The following is a 16,366-nucleotide window of genomic DNA, read 5'->3' as shown; positions in this document are numbered from 1 at the left end:
AAGGATATAGCACGCACAGCAACGCACTGAAGCAAAAGTGCACAAATATGTGTGAGATGTGCCATGGGAAAGGGGATGGATGCATTGCTAAGAGCGGGTAAAACAGGGGTGAATGGCAAAGAACCATGTGAAATCATCCTCCAAACAGAAATAGTGACCTGCTGCTTCGGTGCTTATGTGGCTCTGGAAGTGCATCTCGCTCCCAATCCATGAGAGGCCAAGGCCTGGAGCAGGAGGGTCTGAACCGGGTCATTTTAACACTTCCTGACAGAGGAACATTCATTTAATGCAGAGAGGGAACAGCTGAGCAGCCGCATTCAGAGAGAAACACCGTAATCTATTACAGGGCTTGGGCCACCATTGATCAATATGGCAAAGTCAATAATAGCTTTTGATTCCAGCATATTAGGCTGACTGTCAGATTCATGTTTATTGGAAGTTTTTACAAATAAGTCAGGCATGTGACTTGAAGGAAGGAGAATATGAGTCAAAACTCCAGGTGGAAGGATGATTTTTTTTTTCCTCAGGGTTGTATTTAAAGAACTGCACAGCTTTTTAAGGAGGGAAAAAACCCTCACCTTTCCTTATACAGAATGAAATGGAAATGAAATCCATTAAATTTGGGGTTTTTTTCAGTAAAGGAGAATGAGGATTATCTGAGGGTTAAACTTGTAATGACCGAAGCCTCACAATATATCTAATTTTTTTCCCCTGAAACTTCCATCTCTGTAAATCAGACGATTCCATCAGTATCTCAAACTCTGCTTGAAAAGAGATACAAACCGAAAAATACTTTAGGCATTCCACATAACATCAAAGAAATCTTGTAACTTTGACATGAATTTATTTAAAATTTTGGGAAAACATGAGGACTGTTATATAAATAATAATCCAATTAAAAAACTAAAATATGTTTTAAAAGAAGAAATTTAGAATGCTTTTTAGATCCATCATTTAAGTTTCTATCTCTTAGATTTAAAACAATGAAGTTAGAATATTTGGACTGAAAAAAATATTGTTAAAATACTAAATACATAAATACTTCAGTTATTACAGATATTATACTATTATACTGACAGAGAAAAGTGGAAGTACCAAGATAAAAATACAGAACTGCTTGAATTTAATCTTCTCTATGTTTTTTAATCAAGCATGTCCCAAAATACTTCCTGAGAGTTAAGCGACACCGGTACAGAGCCAGTGAATTAAAGAGAAAGGAGAATTAAAAAATATAAGGAAAGGAAAGAAAAAAGCTATAATAGAAACTAATTGGAGTAGACAAGAAAAAAGGGAGAGTTTGCCTGGTGTCAGGAAATATAGAATATAGAAACAAGGTCTGAACATAGCAGTGGCAAGAGTGTTTTGGAAACATACACAAAAGGTCTGTCCTGGATGAAACTAGAGCGATAAGAGCAGAGGCAAGTGATATTTGTATGATTGGTGGAGAAATGCACACAGCAGCATTTTGATTTTTAGTTCTTATTTTTTAATAATCAGTGGAGCTCAGCAAAATGAAATCTCTCCATTAGAAGATAAAGGCTCTTGAATGAACAAAGAGGTGAGCAGACCTGTTGGAGAATTGGTGAGGCTGTGCGTCAAAGTTCAGGCTCAAAGGAATATGTAAGAAGAGTTACTTGTGTCCTTATCTGAGTCTCCTCTGAGATGTTAGTGCATCCGATGCATTTTAAAATTTGATGGATTTCTGTGGGCCTTATCTTCTTTGTTCTGCTGGCGCTTTGCCCTTCTGCTTTCCTTTGATCACTGCTTAGGATCAGTTTTGTGTAATGCTAGTGGGGTAGAGTGCATTGGCCGCCTTGCTAGTCGATGACCCAGCAAGAGTGGTACAAGGACAATTACATGGGCAAGAGTTTTTCAAGAGATGCTGGATGAACAGGTTTATCATACTTTATGAACTTTCAGAGAGCCTTGAAATCTTCCTGCTCCAGTACTGTACCCAGCCTTTCAGCATGTAATCTGCTAGGTTCGTGATTTTGGTATGATCTGATGCGCATGGAGCTTGAATGGCATCCCAGAGAAAAATGACATGCTCTCCCTATATGCCAAATATGGTTTTAGTCAAGGACCTAAGCCTGTTTGGAGTAATATTATCAAGCTGTCCATTCTTCATTTATTCTTATGACAGAGAATGGTTTTCACCAGTGTGCATCAGCAATGCCTGACTTTACTGGTGTATTTTATAACTTTTTACATGCAAACCTTCTGAAAGCTTTGGAAACAAAAACCTGCAAAGTTTCTAAACTGCTGATTGCAGACACGAGAGTGTGGTCAGGGGAAAGATCACTCTGTAATTGCCATGGTTTTTATACACTTTCCCCAAACATCTGTTACAGGTCACTGTCAGAAACAGGTTATTTTGTTACAGACTTTTAGTCTGACCCAGGATGACAGTTTTTACGTTCTGATTAATAGCATTAATCCAACATCACCCACACAAGTCCTATAAATCCTCTTACTTGTTCTTCAGCTTTTACCTACCAGAATCCCAAGACCGGGGATGCTACAGAGAAAATTCTCCTTTCACTTGTGGTCAGTATCTTCAAATCCAACCCAGTCTACCAGGTTTATTATTCATTCTCCTTTAAGCCTAACCATATATGTTGTCATTCCCCCTCTCTGATCCAGAGACTTTTTCTAAAAGGATAGCTGTTTGAAACCTAGAGTGAGGACCAAGATGGTTGTCATTCCATCAACAGAGGAGTACGGAGAGACTTGCATAGCAATACGGCACATAGTGTTTTCATTCCCATGCTGTTGTCATAGCACTGTTCAACAGAAGATAAATTCTTTTTTTTTTTTTTTTTAAAGAAAACAGAGAAATGCATTATTTTTCAGCCTGCCAAACACATGTACTGAAGACAGGAAAGAGAACACATTCATAACCTTACAATGCTTATGAGGGTACAACACATATTTTAATACCGGAATAAAAGTTACGTTTGCATCCAAGGCTTAGCCGAATCTCTGTCAGGAAGTTTTGAAGCACGTGTCTTCTGGGCATAAAACTGTGTTCTGTAAAATTGGTGAGGCAAAGTGGGTTTAGTGTGGTTTTGTCTCTTGTGACTCAAAATTGTTCTCTACATTTGATGGACATGCATGAACTTGAAGAGAAATCCTTTCTGTGTTAGTCTTTCAAAATGATTAACGGGAATAGCCTAGGTTCCACACTGTGCTGCAAAACAAGATCTGGGCTTCTTTTGTTTGCTTTAGTTGAAATTCTTTTCTAATATTTTAGTAGAAAGAAGGAATATGATGTTTTCAATGGTTTTCTTCATGATGTTCATGAGTTTGATTGGTATATGTTCATATGCCCTTTCTTCTTTTCTCCAAGTTCTCTAACCATCTACATGCAGAACTTTTGTTTTTAGAGCATTTTTCATGTGTTTAGCATGACCTAGTCTCTGTTTAAGGTCCCCAACTACCAGCCTTCAGGCAAGAATGAGAGAGAGAGAGTGAGTCCTTCTTTGTGGTAACTAACTCTCTACATAATGAGCCCCTTGCAAATTCTCCTTGCATACTTACTGACACCCCCGCAGTTACTTAAATGGGCATTATTGGTCACTGGGTCCCAAGGTCATCCAACAGAATGGGGTTGTTAAAAATAGGAATGAGGGTTCAAGGCATAGGGTCAAGAGAGATTAATTGAAAAATCTTCCGCACGCCTGACATCATCTGTGGAATGGCAGTGCCCAGACACCTCCGGCTGCTGTTGGGTTCCTTGCGAATGTAAATGAATGTCTTCCTTTGTGGCAGTGGGGTGGTTTGCAGGCTAGGTTGTTGATTTTCTTTATGTTCTGTTCCTTTTTTTTCCCCTCTCCTGATCATCTTCTTAAGAAATCTTTCTCTCAGTATTTGTTACTCTTCCTTTCTGCCTTGTCACCAGCTGTAACCTTTGAACTTGTTGGACAGTTTCAATTAAATGTGAAGTTCTGACCAGCTTTGTGAAACCAGGCTCCTGAGTAGTGTTTCTTTTATTACCCCACTTTGTGAAAGGGGTGCCTTAGTAAACCATGGAGAATGCCCACCTTTGCTCACATTTGAAACAAGATATCACAAGAAGTCAGAGTGCATTGCTTCCCTTGCAGACAAAATTACTCATATTTAGAGGTGGGTGGGTGTTGCTTTTCTTTATCCTATGGAAGAAATTAAAAATTGTTGCCTAAAAGCATCTGTAAATCTACTCCTCATTTCATCAGTGCTCATCTTATTCCTATTCTAATCCTCTGAGTTCTAGCAGATCATGGCAAAAACTGGGCTCTCAGGGGAGTCTCCATAGATCAGTAAGGATCCCATGCTTGAGAACTAACCACAAGCCCAATCATAGAAATTCTAGGTCCTTTGAGGAGGGTGTCTTCTGCAGGTGGTCACAACTTGGGATTAATTGATAAATATAGATAATGAATACGCATCTGATCTAATAGCCTAGACTCTATACACAGTCAGTGGAGAGAAATAGGCAATTCCAGAGAGTGATTCTTCTGACATCTACATTTGAATTAAATGGATTGTGCTCTAGAATTGACTATTTCTTGTGAGTTGTGAAGGTGACCTAGATGGCTATCTCAGATGTAAATGCCAATACGGTAGATGACTAAATCCGTACTGATGAATCTAGTCCCAGTGTTCTGATGAAGATAGGCCAGTACTGAATTACTTCTGGCTATTTATGCTTTAGAAGAGCCTAAGACCATGGGCTTACATGTCAGGAAAACCTCCCTTCCCAAAAATTGTTTTTGTCTGAAGAAACAAGACAAGCAAAAGAACATGCCCATTCAACAAATGTGGCTTAGGTTATGTGACTTGCCCAGTGTGACTTTGAAATTTTGGTACAGAATTGGTAACAAGCCTGAAGTGTCCTTAATCTCATTCCAGTACCTTACCCCTAAAATTTGCTCTTTTCTATAGTTCACAACATGTTATTTTAGGAATTTGAAGTCAGGATCCTAAAAATTTGAGGTTGCTCACAGAGTTGGATGGATTTTAGACATTGATAGCTTTGAGAGGTGCTGAATTTATGCCCTCATCTAGTCAGATAAGAACTTTACCAGGGCAGAAGTCATACTGCAAATGCCAAGTTCCCATCTAATTAGGGTTATGGTGCTGAATCTGCCAGTCCCAACTTTTATCAGTCACTTCCTCCTGCTACGATCTGCTGTGGATGATCACTTTTCTCTCTCTCTTTCTTCTTTAAAGGAAAATATTATTAGGCTTTGAGGGCCTAAAACTGTTGCTGCCTGCACATCGCTAAAAATAATATAAATCAGTGCCGAGGGACCACTTGTATTTTGGCTGCATGAGGAAGTTTAGCAGCAAAAGAAAAAGGGGAAAACTCATCAGTGCATAGATGTCAAAAACTAGGATGCTGTGTCTGCAGCCTCCCAGAAAGTTCAGAAACCCATTAAAAACTTTACTTCTTATTTTCTTTCCTTTGGCTTTTTCTCTCTGGTAGATTATTCTGCCTTAACACAGCTTTCATTCACACTTTTCGCCAGGCTTGTACTATAGCAAAGAGGACTGCCTCATTGTGACTCCTCCTCTAGAAATAGACATGAGGCAATTGTAGGAACAGAGATACAGAATTTTAATTCTTCTTTGAACTCTGGTTTCACACTCATAGCTTACAATTTAGATATAGATGGCAGTGATACACCAGGTAGCAATAAGTGTGGGAAGGATAAATTGTGGTTATTGGCATGTGAAGAGGAATACCAGAGAGGCTTGTTGAGGAGTGGTGGAGAGGCAGAAGAAAGTATACCACCATCACCAGGACTTGAAGTGTTAAAAAGAGGTCCATTCATTTCAGTCTTGACCTCTTCAGCCTTCTGCATTTTATCCATAGCTGATGTGGCCATTGAAATTCACATGGAAGAGCTGAAAGGCTCTTCCAGACATCTTCTTCATAGAATCATTTGTAAACACACATTTAAAAATTTCATGCTGTTAATGATTCCCTTGATGAGCTGCTTGCTGAGGCAGCAGAGGATATTTAATAAATTAGAAATATCCCTTTATCCAACTCCATCCTCAGATGAAATTATTGGCATTCAGGATCAAATGTGACCCATGATCAGGGTCTATTAAATCCAACTGTTGAAACAAGTTCTCTGCTGCTGCCATACCAACTGAATCAGAGGAATGAATATGTTTAGCATGTACAAGTCCATCTAGCCATTAAAGGCACAGAAGATGCTCTCTGACGTGCAAGCTGATGATGCAGAAACAGTGATACTGAAAAGCTAAACAATCCCTGAAGGTCAGATAGCCAAAAAATGGAAGGAGCAAGAACAATACCCAAGTTGTCCCAACTGCCTGCCCTGTGTCTTACCTGCAAGACAGACTTACTGACTTGATTTAGAAAGCAAAGCCATTCACAGAGCTTCTTAGGGTTGTCTTAACCACACTTCTTGAATATCTTTTCTCATGGCTCCTTGAACATCCCCCCTTCGTCCTTTTTTTATTCAAACACATGGACCGTAAATCTGTTTAAGTAACATGATAATGACCAACGGAATGGTTATGATGTCACTAAAATGAGCTATATATAACCAACCTAGTGTATTAGTGGGAGCAGACAAGACAAGGAGATGGGAGAAAAGAGAGGGAGGAAAAGTGCTTGGAGTTAAATACAGATGTTTATTAGCTACCTGCTCAGAGGCGCTACTTGAAAGATAGCTGATCTGTTCCCTTGCAGTTCTGCTGCCCCTTCACCTTCTGTTGCTGATGTATTAGAGGTTTAATTTTGATAGCAGAAGTGTTCCCCCCCACCCCCCCACCCCCCCGCCTTCTTGGTTTACACTAGAGACCTACACTGTCTGATCTGTTTCACTGACATAGCACAATGGAGATGCTGCTAACAGATATTAAAGTCAGGTATTATCAGCTCAGTAGCGTAATATTATTTCCATCTCATCCTCAATAGATTGTCCGCGTAGTGACATGCTGCCAAAGTGAAAATGAATGAATGAACCTGGAGAGGTTCATTGCATTCTGAGCACAGGAAATGAAATAAATAAAGAAGAGAGAGATCCAATGTCAAGTAGGAAAAGGGACATGGGATTTGGGAGGGCTGTCTTCTCTCTTCTGCTGGAGATTGTCCTAGTGATGGCATGGGGTTGGGTTTGTGTCTAGAGGGCACAGGGCAGAAGTTGAAATTTTTCTTACACGGTGGAAGTGGTCCTGTTACGTGGGTGAATTAATGAGAGAAAAGTAATAGCACCGCTCCTGCTGTAAACCATCACTTGAAAGATCCTAATGTGGTTCAAGGGAAACAAAACCATACCAAACACTAGACTCAGCCCTGGCTGAAGTACTGCAAGATTGTACCAAATACCAAATCACAAACGTTTAAAAGATGGGATATCATTGCAAGTACTAAGCTGATATGTGGGAGATAAAGGTAGTTTTATGCCACAGCTTTTCTTCATTCCTTGAACAATTCATGTAACCCATTTTTCCCTTTTCCTTCATTTTACTGTCTGCCAGTTGGGGTTAAAAACTAGTTCCTTCCCTGGTGCGACTGTGAAATTTCTTAATGTTTGCCAGACACTTCCAAACATTATAGGGGACTACTCCCTTATACACATGGGCAGGGTCTGACTGCATGGTGGGATCAGACCCCCAGAGAGGGACAGTTGTTGGAGAGGCACCAGGTAATCAGTTCAACTGAGGAGTGGTCATGATAATTTTATCTCAATCTGCTCACTGGACAGATGGTATCATACTGTTATGGAGATCCTTAAACAGCTCTGACAATCTAAAATTATAAATCTGGCTTCAAGGGGAAGGAAGACTATATGATCACAGCCTGTGTCTGTCTTTCAGCTTTTGAAATCTGAGCTTGTTTAGCATAAATTAAGCAGTGGGGGTAAAAAGGCTCAAATATATTCCGTTCTAAGATGAATTTTGGAAACAGGTAGAATGGTGGGGAAAATGCACTATCACTGTTTTCACCGAAGGAACTAATTGATCTTATCCTTTATTAGACATCAGAGAATCCAGTCATGAGCAAGCCATTGGCAAACAGGCCTCATTAATTTCACAAAGTCTGAAATTACTTGTCCCTGTTTAGGAACTAGGTTAAAATATTGAGGAAGGAGCTTCCAGCTCTGTCTGTCATATCAGTAAACTAAAGTACACTACAGAAAATTAACAGCATTAACAGTCAACCTTTTGCTAATGACCAGCACTGTAGACAACTGATTTTATGGGCCTCTAGGCAGCACCTGAAGACCAGCTTTGCATATGTACTTGATTATGCTTTGTGATGGATTTAGGCTGAAGATTCTCACTTCAAAGCTTTTCCAACATTTTCTCTGCCTGACTCCCTCTTCATCACTCTCGGTACAACTCCCACAGCCCATTAGAGAGAGTTGTCCCTGGTTCAGGTTGCTGCACTCAGCCGGGATCGATGCAAGCCAGTCCCATTTCCCTCTTGTTTTCACAGTCCAGTCTGTGCACCTGCTGTCCTCAGCTGGAAAAACTCATCTATCTGCAGACCCTGGGCTTGCTGCTTCAACTGAAACCTGGCAGGAGTAACCCATTAAAGATGCATCTAGTGGAACCTGCACCCAGAGAGGTGCCAATTGGTGTTTCATCCATTGCCTACAGGTCTTGAACTTCATCAGCCAGGCAGAGAAACCAGCAGAGAAAGGACCCACTTATCTGATTAAGTCTTCATGAGCTGCTCTACAAGCTTCAGACAAGAAAGCCTTGCTCTTGTAATCCATCCAAAAAAAAAGTAAACAAACAGCAAAGTGTTCAACTCCACAGTCGTACACACTTTTGCATCCTGGGTTCCTTTGTGATAACTCAGATTCATATTTTCATTTTGTCACAGATGTAGAACCGGTGAATATCTCAGACTGCTCCCCAGTCCCATGAGATACTGGTCTCTACTTCATTTTCATTTGATTGTTGGAGATGAAGCAGAGGCAAAAGCAAAGCTGCCTGTGCTCTATAGCATGAGTATGATGGTCCTGGGTTGCAAATGTCTGAGCTTGTTAGAGGAGCTGTTAGATGTAAAGTTTTCTTTTGTCTTATAGTGACCTCCTACAGTTGCTTTCAAATTAAGTGTGTTTAGAAAGTAAAATGAGAGGCCTTTTAAACAGGAGTCTGCAGATAGCTAGAGGATCCATCAGCTGTCCCATATAGGTGTTTATTCCTCTCCTGGTCAGGTAATCCTCTATTCCTACAGCAGTTCAGTGTTGTTTCTTAAAGCCTAATTTTGACTGCAAAGAAACAGTTCTGTTCAGGGTTGTTTCTTAGAGCCTAATTTTGATTGCCAAGAAAGAGTTCTACCTAATGACAGATTTTTGAGGACTCAACATGTTTTAACTATTGTTTAGAATAATGCTAAGATCTCTCATATTTACTGGCCTCTGGGGGGTGAGGTGGAGAAGATAAATCCACCCACATGAGAGAGATCGAATATAGTCCAGTGGCTCACTGCATTTGTCTAGGTGATAGGAAAGACTTTTACCTGCTCTTTTCTTCATTTGGTGAAGAAGGATTTGAATCTGTGCCTTCAGTTCTTCCTAAATGAGTCCCCCAATGACAGAGCTTTCATGCTGCACCCCCTTTCCCTACAAATGTTTCATTATTTATACAAGATGAAACTCTTCCGACTGTAAGGACTGACAGGTTAAGGAACATAGGATGTTAAAGCCTCAGGCAAAAGTTTGTTTTGTCTGCTATCGAGGCTTGAACCCAGGGATCTCATGTGAGTACCTTAACCGTCTGTCTGTTCAAGGTCTCTCTGACTGCTATCCATTTATTCTGGAATGAATAAAAGCAAACTAGACATCAGACACCAAATACAAAAATCCCAGGAGATTTAAAAACAAAACAATACCTGACTGATTTTAGACATTTGTGTTTTTCTTCTCTACGTTATTGAGGGGGGTAGAAGTAGGAGCTGTTTGCTTTTCAATTGATCCTATTGACCATGACAGAAAATTAAAACTGCTGCTGAATTCTATAACAAAGACTTTAAAATACATGCACACATCTTGCCTTATAGATTATACATTGACTTTAATAATTTATAACTCTAGAATTGTTTTTTAATTGTGTTAAACTCTTCAAACTCTGAAAGGACTTTTTCTTAAATCAAATGGTTGAAACTCTTTTAAATTTTGTAGATCTTCTCCATAAGGTTAAAGGACAGATTTCACAGGTTTAAACCTCTTAAGAGTGTGGAGACTTGCCAGTGGGAGCTATTTTTGTGCTACTAGAGCTTGTCCTAGAATAAGAAGCACTAGAATAAGACTCTGTGACTTCATTCATTTTCGTTGCCTGCTGCATTATTGATGCAGGGATGGGAAATAGTAAGGAAGAAGTGGGGAGTTAAATAGGGATGTATCAGTTGGTCCTGATCTCTTACAGCCTGTCTTTCTGTCTAGGACTTTCAGCACCAGTCACATACTTTCAAAGGTTTTCAGAGCTCTTTTCAAGGACACTCTACCACAGGATAATTAAAAAAAAAAAAAAATACAACCACTATTCAGCACTTTTAGTAGACTTCTGGAGTCACAGTACTTCTAGGAAGTCATGGGATAAATTGAATTATGTTTCGTCTTGCAGACGAAGCAAATACTTATTTTCATGCTGACAAAACCAGTTACAATTGGTGATCCGCTGGTGCCGAGAGAAGTACCTCTTTCTCCAGAGCAGAAACTCTTCTAGGACTTGGGAACTTCAGTGGAGGTAGTGATTGCAAATACCTTGCCCTTGATCCCAGTAAGGTGAGGTGTCCAGATAAATGCCTTGGGAAAATTGAGGATCATTACTTGAGGCCATGCTGTGCAGAAACAGGAGAGACTCCCACATTTCACAGGGCTTGAAGAATTCAAATTCAGTGCAACTCTGAAAGAAAACGTCAACAGAGAAGCAAATAATAATTTTAAACAAAACAAAACAAAAACCCAGAACCCCCTCAGAAATCCCTTCTCCAAACAGACTTTGTTGATGAGGTGAGTTGGACGGTGGTAGGCTGGATGAGGGTGGTTTAAAGAAGAGTCTGCTGCCAGTTGTTGATCATCTGATGGAGTTGATGGGAACATTGGCTGAGCCTCTGCCCTCATTGTGTTCATTAGCATTCACACCATTCACTGGCCACCCCCTTGCACCAAAGACATTTTCTGAGCTTGCTAATTTTCATGAAAGCAAGTGGGGTCACTTTCCACCTTTTTTCCTCATCTCAACAAGGCTCGTCCCCTAGAGAGCTGAGAAGAAAGGCGCTTTCTTGTTGTCATCTGTGCAATTATCAGCTTTGAACACGATGGCAATTTGTTGTTGTTGTTGATTTCCTTTGTTATGCAAATGTAACAGCTCATTCTCTGAGTGCTTTTTTTCCCCCACACAGCATAAAAAGGAATATTACACATTTAATTTCATGTTATCATTTGTTTCCCTCTGAGATTTCCTCCAGCCATTTTTTGGTCTTCTTCAGGCTAGTGGGAGCTAAGCAGTGGCATTTTGAATTCTGACTTTGTCACTTCTATTTACTTTTTATCATAAAGGGGTATTGTCAATAGGTCTTATGTGGCTCCTATAAAACCCATTTAGGAATTTAAATCTCCACTAAAACACAGAATTTATGCTTCCTTTTATGATTTATGAGTCTAGAAGCCTAAATTCTACTTTTAATAGTCTACCCATTTATATTCAAAGCAATCAGCTTACATGCTGCACGAACCTTAAAGTTGTTAGTGCACAACTAAAAAGAATAAAAGCAAGAGGATGTAGACAGAGGTCTAAGCCAGGAAGTACAGAATAGAATTCAAATGAGGACTTCTCCAGGGATTTAAGATACCGTATCTCTCTGGCTCTTATTATGGTCCACCTCCTGTATGCATCCTGTATTTCACCTTTTGGGAAGAAAAACAGTATTTGAAATCAAGAAGAAGGAATCTCTTTTTTGATCACATAACCAAACCTCAGCTGGTTCTCTCACAGGTTTAAATCACTCAGGAACTCCAACACTTCTCTGACTGAATTGTTCAAAATTTACCTGTCTGTACAGCTGAGTTGGAAACTGGTCAAAACCAGACTCATTTATGATTTCTGTTCTTATCCATTTTCGGCCAAATTGAATGGGTTTAACATCTAATTTTTTATTTCTTATTATTTAAAAAATCAAAGTGAACAATAACACTGGTAAGACTTGTCTGTAATAATGCTTAGGATAAATGAAAGAGACTGATGAGTCTTTGGTGTTTTCAGTTTTTTTTGATTCATTGCATTTCTTTGCTCTGAATTTTGAGGAAGAGTAAGTGGAACAGGACAAAACTCTTACCTCGTCTGGCCAATTACTGGTAATTTGTACCTATCAATAACTGCAGATTTGTATCATCTCTTGATGTACGTATTTGGAAGGCTATTTGTTGGATGTCAGTTTAATTTGTCTTCCTTTTGATCTCATTGGGATAAATCTAAAAGTCTTCAGATAAATGAATGACTCTGGAATCACACTATCATAACAAAAATTAAAGTATGTGTAAGACATGCATAAAACAAACCATACCCCTGAAGGGTTAAAGTTTTAACTCAATTTTTCCCCACAACATGACATCTTTTGCTCTGATGCTATCATCATTGCATGCAGAGGCAATCTCACAGATTGTACATCAAAAATGGGACCCAGAAGTTATCTACTTATTACAGAATACTTTTTGCTGACAAACTCTGTTGCAAATGGGTTTATGCCTGGTAGGTTTTAAAGGAGTTCTCACAGATCATTATTGAGGTTCTGAGGAATGAATATGAGAGAGGATGCATCAGAACGTGGCCAGTTTAAAAATATCTTCTACTATAAGTATTACTACTATCTATTGATGAGCATTGTAGTGTGTATAGCAAGGTTTGTCCTCACTATAGATTTAGCAACATGCTATACTGGAGTTGAAATAGGTTTCTTGGTGCAACTGTAGTGTATTCAGTTGGCACAGGTAGTAGTCTGGTCTGTCTCCTGATGTTAAATATTTAGAGTAGAAGCATGTAGCAAGTTAGTCTCCTAAGTTCCTTTCAAACTCTCTGCATTTCAGGCCCTTCTGAGAAACTATTCAAAAACTGCATATGGAACTATCATGTGGGCAGCCAGGTACCCTTGTGCTGTTTACTGCTAATGACACCATTCTATTTGTGTTTTATTTTGGGGAGTGAGCAACAAGGTCTATGGGGAAACAAATGTATTGTTTCATTCATGCCCTTTGATGCCTTTGTTTAAAGTGGGGGTTTTGACTGTCTGCTCGGGAAGAGATGATAGAATTCAGAGATGTACCTATTTCTTTCCATACAGAACTGCCAGTGCTGTGAATGTGGACCACAAAGGGCTTTGAGGTATTCTCATTCCTTAGGCATAGTAATGGTGCATGAACCAGGTGAAAAGTTGTACTTCTGGACAGACAAATGCAAGGCACAGAGGGAGCACAGTGGCCAGCCTAAATCCTTGAGGGGAGCTTATAATGAAGTTGTTTCGTAAAAAGAGGGTAATGGGGAGCCCACCTATAATTTGGCTAGCAGAAGCTCAGAGCAGTTCTTTTCAGTGGATTACAAGACTGCAGTTATGGACAAGCTTCCACCTGAGGGACAGGTGTTTTGGGTCATTCAACTTCATTAGCAGTAACAGATGGCAGAGTCTGTTCCTTTCTGGATTTAAAAGGGAAGTACAGTTACTATGTACAGCCAAATGGGCTGACTGTGTAACTCTGTTCTCTGCTGAATGTCTTTTACTGGGATCATGCCAATGATGACTTTGACCCAAGTGCAAAGCTTGAATAGATCCTAACTTACTGCGTCCATTGCTCTTCACACCCAAGCTACACCCTTCCCCACACCTGCAATAGAACAAGGATGGGGCTCACTATTTCCAGGACTCATGAAGGAGTAGACGAGGTCAGGATTTTACTCATTCCTCATTCCCAGTCATGTACTGGTTACCAAAAATAGGTCATAACTGCTACCTTATTTTTAGAAAGAGGATTTTTCTAACAGCATAACCAGGACTTCCCTGGTGAATCCCTGTTTTGGATCTATACGCTTACTCTTCCAATTATGAGTGCTATGATAAAATGTCTTCACAAAGGACAAGCTATTTCCATAACATCAGTCAGTATCATTTAGACTCCAGTGCCCTTGCTGACTATGTTTATAAAAATGACAGCTACAGGTCATCCCAAACTCTTGGATCAGAAGAAGCAGCTGCCTCTGAGAAGGGCCATTTTTTTTCTTATATTATGTACAGAGTGATAAACAAAGCCTCTTTTGAAATATTCATGCCACTGGCCCACCTGGGGTATAAAAGATCCAGAAGATAAATAATGAGCTAATGTTTCACAAAATATCTCCTCAGTCAGAAGCCAGTATGGATCATACTGATTTCTTACAAAGTCCCAGAAGAATATCTTCCTTAAACTTCCTCCTACCATGGTTAACAAGGTGTTTGCAGGAGCAGGGGATTTGACTCAGTGTCCCAGGAGATAGTTAGTAGACCTTTGACCCTCGAGACATGAGATTGTAATAAGATAGACCCATGAAATATTTTCCAGATAGATGTTAGTTCTCACACAGCTTTGAGCTGGCCAAGTGCAAGTCATCTCTAGGCTGCAATTGCATTAGCATGGTACTGAGTTTGGCCTTGTATTCCCTAATTTTCAGTATAGCTGTTTAGCTTGGAGTAAACTCCTGATCAGCCATGGCTACATGGCTTTTGATTCAGAACTGGCATGTAGGCTCTGCCTTAGAATATGGGCATAGAAATCATGTCTGTCATCAAAGTAGGACATAGATGTAAGAAAATAAGAAATGCCCATTGAATCAGACCAATTGTACATCTACCCCGGTGTTTAGTCTGCAGCAGAAGCAGTAAGAGATGCTATTCAAGGAGACTATGCAAAACCTGCCACTGCCTGCAGACTATTCCTTTTGTACTCCCATGCCTCGTCTCCATTTTACAGACATACCATTTACAAATGTCTAGTGCTTTTATAAACCAGCTGATACTGTCCTTCCACACAATCTGCCATGGTAGCAAGTTCCAGAGGTTCACCATTTACTGCATAAAGAAGCTTTTTCTTTTTTCTGTTTTAAACCAACCTACTGCCACTTTCATTGTTCCCTTACTTCTTTTATTGCATGATGTGTTGAACATTTCCACATTCAGCTCATCCAGTGCTTTCACCTTTTGTAAATCTTCGTGATACCTCACCTCAGATTCCTGAGTTGTCCCAGTCTTTCAATTTCCCCTCAGGAGGCAGCTGCCCCATCACCCTGATCATTATATTTGCCCTTCATTTGTGCCTTCCCTAACTTCAGTATGTCTATCAATATGTGGAAGCCAGAAAAGAACACAGTGCTCAAGATGTGGGTGCACCACACCTTTTAGGAAGAGGCAAAATTATGTATCCTGTCTCATTACCAACACCTTCATGATGGTCCCCAGTATCTCATTGGCTTTTTCAACTGCCACTGCACATTGAGCCAAAGATTTCAGACACCTGTCAACACAAAGCCGAGGTTTCTTACCTGAGCTATAACTGTCAGTTTGGTGTTCAGCATTGTGAACCATCAGTGGTGGTTTAGGTGTGGGGTTGTTTTTTTTCTTAGTTGCATTATCTTAGGTTTATCCACATCAGAATTAATTTGTCAACCATTTCTATAGTTTTATGAGATCTGTCTGCAATTCCTTGACAACAGGAAAGCATTTTGACATTCTAGAAGTGATTATCATATCTATAAATTTGGATATTCTTTTGCTTATTTCTTCTCCAGGTCATGGACAAAGACATTGAATAGAATTGCTTCCAGGACCAATCCCTCTTGACTTTTCTCTTGAAAAGCCTCTTCTCTCGAATCTTGCTAGTCTTTTATCCATGTTTTTACCATCACCCTGCTAGAACTCCAGTTAGCTGCTGAGGTAGGGTTTCCCTTTGCAGGAGCCATGCTGACTATTTCCCAACAGAAAATATGTTTCATGTACTGTATGATTTTATTGTTTATTATAGACTCTGTCATCTTACCAGGGATGGAAGTCAGACTCACCAGTCTGTAGTTCCCAAGATTCTCCCTAGAGTCCTATACAACCTGAATGAGGTCAGTCTTTGATTACAAGTTACAGCCTGTCAGTATTGGTTTTGATGGCTAGGTTAGGAATCTTCTCCCATGGACTTTCTTGCACAGTTAGCAGCAGAAGTAGAGTGAGAGAAATGTACTTACATTTGGAGAAAACTGACATTTCACTCTTCCCCAGTTTTTTTGAATGAGTGAAATAATATACTAGCACTGATTTTATCATTAAAATAGAGTGAAACAAATGTAGCTTTGTTCCATGTAAAAGGCGGGGGGGACATAC

At 39.8% G+C, this 16,366-nt stretch overlaps 1 protein-coding gene across 12 annotated transcripts in view; it reads left to right on the top strand.

Annotated features, from left to right (window-relative positions):
* CELF4 (CUGBP Elav-like family member 4) overlaps nt 1-16,366 on the top strand; it is a 718,598-nt gene that overhangs the window by 220,656 nt on the left and 481,576 nt on the right. The window lies entirely within an intron of this gene.

Source organism: Accipiter gentilis, chromosome Z, assembly GCF_929443795.1.
Source record: "Accipiter gentilis chromosome Z, bAccGen1.1, whole genome shotgun sequence".
Taxonomy (NCBI): Eukaryota; Metazoa; Chordata; class Aves; order Accipitriformes; family Accipitridae; genus Astur; species Astur gentilis.
This window is presented reverse-complemented; position numbering and strand designations above follow the sequence as displayed.